This window comes from Balaenoptera borealis (assembly GCF_965194805.1).
Source record: "Balaenoptera borealis genome assembly, chromosome: 13".
Lineage (NCBI taxonomy): Eukaryota > Metazoa > Chordata > Mammalia > Artiodactyla > Balaenopteridae > Balaenoptera > Balaenoptera borealis.
Genome location: NC_138870.1, coordinates 93,815,915 through 93,821,914, shown reverse-complemented (window position 1 = coordinate 93,821,914; position 6,000 = coordinate 93,815,915). Strand labels below are relative to the sequence as shown.

At 50.1% G+C, this 6,000-nt stretch overlaps 1 long non-coding RNA gene across 1 annotated transcript; it reads right to left on the bottom strand.

The window, feature by feature from the left end:
• Positions 1-3,030: 3,030 nt before the first annotated feature.
• On the bottom strand, positions 3,031-4,847 carry LOC309609698. The gene is made up of 3 exons (XR_014233534.1): positions 4,411-4,847; positions 3,837-4,257; positions 3,031-3,505 (listed from the first exon to the last, which is right to left on the bottom strand). It is a non-coding gene; the product is annotated as an uncharacterized lncRNA (long non-coding RNA).
• Positions 4,848-6,000: the final 1,153 nt, after the last annotated feature.

Below are 6,000 nucleotides of genomic sequence, written 5' to 3'. Positions count from 1 at the left end.
GAAAGAGTGGAGTGGCTGAGAGGAGGGATTGTTTCTTACCTCAGCATCAGCCGGCGCATCCTGACTGGCGCCCCCGTAACCATCGCTGCTCTTTCCCAGGTCCCTCTTCTCGTGGCGGCTGCCTCGTCTCTCCTTCCTCTCTGTCCTCCTCAGCCCACTTCCTTCCCACGCTCCTCCCCAAGTGCCTTTCAACTTGCACACCTGCTGTTTCCTACACACGCGGGGGAGGGGACCTCAGTTCTGCCTGCCGCGATGAGGACCCCCACTTCACAGATGAAGAACCAGGGCTCCCAGAGCTGGAGAGGAGACAGGGAGTCAAGGTTAGACCAGGGGAGACAGGGATTGTGGCGAGGGGTGAGGACCGCGCCCCATTCGTCGCTGTCCCCTTGGAGTGGGGCACGTCTGCAGCTGGACGGGGTGCCTGACTGACCATCGCCTCAGGTTTCCCAGTGAGCCACCTGCTCGCCTCACCACACAGGCAAGCCCACTTGGCTGCCCATCAGCAGAGCCACTCCGGAGGCTCTTTGGAGGATTGTGGTGGACGCTGGGTGGGCCCCCTGGGATTCTAGATCTTTCTGGTCCCAGAGGAGTTACTTACTGGGAAAGTCACTCCCCCTCTGGGCTTCATCAGACTCCTCTGTGACATAGAGATATTGGATTAGATCAGAAATCCTGACCTCAGAGGCCTCCAGGGGGCCCGGCAGGCAATGTGAGTAAGGGAAGTTAAGGCGTAGGGACTGTTGGGGCCCATGGGTCCCGTCCAAAGGGAGCAGTTGGAACTCAGCTCCAGCCAGCTCTTGCCATGAAAGACACCCTCTTTTATTTATTTATTTTAATAAGAGAAATGAGAAATTTCACAGGTTTTTTTTGGATATTGACAATAAACTCCATCGAAAAAAAAAATCCCCTTACAAGACTTGACATGGCACCCGACATTCCCAGGAGGCCACACATTGCACCAAACAAACATTCCCTGTGCTGAGTGCTCAGGGACCAGTGTCATCCTGTGCCACTGTCATCATTCTACCCAGGTGTGGTCTTCAAGGCTGAATCATTGTGGGCCAGTCCTGCAGGTTTCACGGAGACTGGAGCCCTGTAGGTTTTTACTAAAAAAAAAGAAAAAAAAAATTCTGATTGTTCCGTGTGTGTCTGGGAGGACAAGGGCTCTGACTTATTCCTTGACGCATCCTCAGAGCCTCATAGCAGGGGAGGGTCACGGTGACTATAATCCCTGAGGGGGCAGAGGCAGGACTTGAAGGTGGAAATACTGAGCCCAGATTTCTGAGGCCTGAATGAAAGCAAATCAGGATCAAAGAGCATGGGGCACACTAAGAGTTTGCCTTAACTATTTTTTTGTTTGTTTTTTAAAAAAATATTTATTTATTTATTTGGCTGCATTGGGTCTTAGTCACGGCACGTGGGATCTTCGTCTTGGCGCACGGGCTTCTCTCTTGTTGTGGCACATGGGCTTAGTTGCCCCGCAGCATGTGGGATCTTAGTTCCCTGACCAGGGATGGAACCTGAGTCCCCTGCGCTGGAAGGCGGATTCTTAACCACTGGACCACCAGGGAAGTCCCTTAACTCTTAATTAGATTTTTTTTAGAGTAACCTTTAAATGGTTACTTTTAAAGTACTCAAAAAATGGTATAGATGATCTTATTTGGAAAGCAGAAATAGAGACACAGATGTAGAGAACAAACGTAGAGATACCAAGGGGGAAGGGGTGGGTGGGTGGGATGACTTGGGAGATTGGGATTGACGTACATACACTATCAATACTAAGTATAAAACAGATAGCTAATGAGAACCTACTGTATAGCACAGGGAACTTTACTCAGTGCTCTGTGGTGACCTAAATGGGAAGGAAATCCAAAAAAGAGGGGATATATGTATACGTATAACTGATTCACCTTGCTGTACAGTAGAAACTAACACAACATTGTAAAGCACTTGTACTCCGATAAAATTAATAAAATAAATAAATAAATAAATAAATAGAAGTACTCAAAGCCACACAAGCTTGTAAGTTTTGAAGCCCAGAGCACTTTTTTTTAAAATTATGGTAAAAATACATAACATAAAATTTACCATTTTAACCATTTTTAAGTGTACATTTCAGTGGCACTAAGTACATTCACATTCTTGGGCAACCGTCACCACCATCCATCTCCAGAACTTTTTCATCATCTCAAACTGAAACTCTGTTCCCATTAAACAATATGTCAATTAGATTTTATGGCTTAATGATGGGTCGGTGGTGGGGGTCTGGTCAGGTGAAATGAGCTTCTATGGGAGTTGGTGGGTATCCCATCGCTGGAGGTGAGCGAGCAAAGACTGCTGTCAGATACAGGGATTAGCTGAATGGCACTAGTCTATGACTCTGTACTGGTTTTTACCAGGATTCTGTCGGAGGATGAGACAAAAAGCCTCACTTGTTGCTGAGGTGGGAGGTTTTGCTGTGTGGGTTTTTTGTGTGTCCCAGGGGACATGATTGGACATGCAGTTTACCTGTATTAAAAAGAAGCTGTCCAATAATGAGGCTCCATCATACCTCACGCAGCCCTCAATCTCATCAAGCCAGTCTGAGTCCAGACCTGAGACATGGCGAGTTCATTCATGCTTCTGCCCATTCCATCACCTTCCAGAATACATGATAGCCCCCCTCCACCCCTGCAAGAGGGTGCAGACACTGTTGGTTGTCTACTTAACAGCCATCCCCCTACCCCCTCGATGACAGACCTTCACTTTGTTTGGGATTCAGATGTACTCAGGGAAGGTGTGCCCAGTGCCAGGGCATGAATCATGATAGTTCTAAGGTGTGGACTCTGAGCCATGTTATGGTTACTCCATTCCTCTTTGCCACTGTAATCGTGGCGGTAAATCCCAAGATGGACGGATGACTTAGTCAGGAGCTCAGGAGTGGCTTGTCTGAGCTGAGCCCTGAAGGGTGAGTGAGTTAACTGGGGGTTGGGGTGGGGGTGGGGCAGTTCTAGCGAGAACAGCATGTACAAAGGCCCTGTGGTCAGTAGAGTATGAAACTTCTGAGGTGAGAAAGCCAGGCTGTATGTCTAGAGTGCAGAGAATCTGTAGAGTGTGGCAGGGCCCAGACCCCAGAGGCCTTGCAGGCCAGGCCAGGAAGTGGGCCTTTAACTCAAGAACAAGTGAAGGGTTTTAGGTGTGTGTGTTGGGGCTCGGGGGTGCAGGTGTTATAAAACAGGGTCAGATTTGCCTTTTGAAATTTATTCTGGCTGTGTGTGAGGAAATCACTGGGGGGAAGGCAGAGTTGATGCTTTGATGCTCTAACTTTGTGTCCAGTAAAAGTCCAAAATCCTCCACAGTTTCAGAGATCCCTGGACACTTATGTTTTCACCACTTCCCCTGCCATTCTCGCTTCTTCCTCAGCGATTTCTGCTTGGTACTGTGCTGACTCAGACGTGAAACTTCACCCCTTCTCCATTTCCATAAAACCCTCCTCTTGACAAATACTGGTGAGTGGAACATAGATCTTGGGGTCATAGAGAGGGGTGATTATCAGGTCCCACACAGAGGACACTTTACAGGGCATCTTAGATAAGTCTATTCTTCCAGACCTTTTGGGGATACTCTGTTCCCTCCCCTCCCCCAGTCCAGTAGTTCATCTCCAGATCTTCCCCCAACCCTTTGCCTGGTCACCCCGGCTCCTCTCTCCTCCTCCCCTTCGCTTGTCTCTGGGCTCCCCTCCCCTCTCCCAGGGGGCATTGGAACTGTAGGATTCATCTCCCGCTGACACACAGAGCAATTCCGCTCTCCCCAGCTCCCTCTCCAAGCTTGCAGATCCCAAGTCACAGTTCACAAACCTGACCGTGACTTCTGTTCATTTTCTCCTACGCCTGCCTTTGATGGAGCCCAGCCTCCCATTTGCAGCCTTTCTGCAGCCTTTTTGACACCTCCGGCAGTTTTGTTAACTTTCTTGTTGCTTTCAAGCATGAAAAAGTCCAAAGTTAAATCTCACATCTGATTGAACACCCACCTCCTCAGCTCCCAGGGCCTTACTGGAGGGACTTGGAGGGGGTGGGGTGGCCTGCTCCTTCACCCCCCTTCCCCCTGTCCTTTGGGTCCCTTTCTTCTCTGGTGGGCTATGCTGGGCACAAGAAACACAGAAAGGGCCTCATCTCTTATCAGGTGGTGCTGCCGTGGTCCTTTCTGTGTGATGTCCCTGCTTCTGTGGCCCTCATTGGTGGCTCTTGATGTCCCCTGTGTGGCAGGTGTCTATGCAGTCTGGATAGATGGGTGATAGAAGGAAGGAGGCTGTACTGGCATTTGTGTTGGATGAATGAATGGCGGGATGGTGGGTGGATCGGTGGTGCACAGATGGGGGGAAAGGGACACCGAGAGATGGAGGAGGGAATGGAAGGCGTTGGGTGTTCTCACCTGGAGGTCTCTGACTGCCCCTGTCTGGTCCTCAAGCTCCATGGCAACATCTGAGAAGGCTCAGCAGTATCCGCTCTTGATCCTCAGTGGGTGGGCAATGGGTAGAGAACCTGGTGGGAGAGTAACTGGGGAGGGGTGAGGGAGAGAGGGGATGGGTCTTCTCAGCGCAAGTCGGGGTCTAAAAGCCAAGATTCCAAGTGCCAGGGAGGGTGGGGCAAATGGGACTCAATTTGAGAGTCTGGGTTTGCAGGTGTCATAGGGAAGAACAAATCTGACTCCATATTGGATCTGTTTCCTTTAACCTGTGTATTCTATTGCTTTTGCTACAAGTTAATCAGTAAAAGAATGTTGCCTATAACCTGAAATATACGGGATAACCCATTCTCAAGGCTCTGACCTTTACAGGTATAACACTTTTCCATTCACATAGAGATAAAAAGTTGCAGAACGGAGAATAACATTTGTCTTGTTGGAGGTTTATAGGAACATCGACCAGATCTACAAGCTGCAAGAATAAAGGATTCCGGCACCAAGAAGTTTACAACAACCAGCCACGCCCCCTCCCCTTTCAGTATAAAAGAAGCCTGAATTCGAACCCGGGTAAGATGGTTCTTTGGGACACTAGTCAGCATCTTCTCGGGCTGCTGGCTTTCAGAATAAAGTCACTATTCTTTGCCCCAACAACTCACCTCCCGATTTACTGGCCTGTTGTGTGGTGAGCAGTATGAGCTTGGACTCAGTAACACAGAGTTGAGGTGGGAAGTGGGGAGCAGACTGTGTCCACATGGGAGAGACCAGTGCAGAAGCCAGGGGTCAAGAATGGCCACGTGCGCAGTGGTTGAGAATCCGCCTGCCAATGCAGGGGACGTGGGTTCGAGCCCTGGTCCAGGAAGATCCCACATGCCACGGAGCAACTAAGCCCGTGCGCCACAACTACTGAGCCTGCGCTCTAGAGCCCGTGAGCCACAACGACTGAGCCCGAGTGCCACAACGACTGAGCCCGAGTGCCACAACTACTGAAGCCCGCGCGCCTAGAGCCCGTGCTCCGCAGCAAGAGAAGTCACCGCAAGGAGAAGCCTGCGCACTGCAACGAAGAGTAGCCCCCGCTCGCCACAACTAGAGAAAGCCCACATGCAGCAACGAAGACCCAACATAGGCAAAAATAAATAAATAAATTTAAAAAAAAAAAAGAATGGCCACGTGTGGTGCAGGCGAAGGCCGAGGCCTGTGGGAGCCTGGCGGGTGCCCTGGCCGATGGTGAGCGCAGCTGCCCTCATCCCCTGCCCCTTTGGGTGGTGCGACTGCCCCAAACAGTGGGCAGGCCCAGTGGGGCTGGACAAACAGGCTGTACAGCTAGTTCCCAAGAACGAGCTGCTGGGACACTTCTGTCTGGAATGAGAAACTGCCTCGGTAGGCGGTGCAGTCTGATTATGATGCACAAAAGGTAAAGTATTAACTCCTCATTGCATTGCAAAGTGTTTTGTAGACAAAAAAACCAAGACCAACAAAAAACGTGCAAATTCAGGTCCTGGGGAAACTGTGATAAAGGAGGTCCTCGGTGAGAGAAGGTTTATAACCTGCGAACCAGTG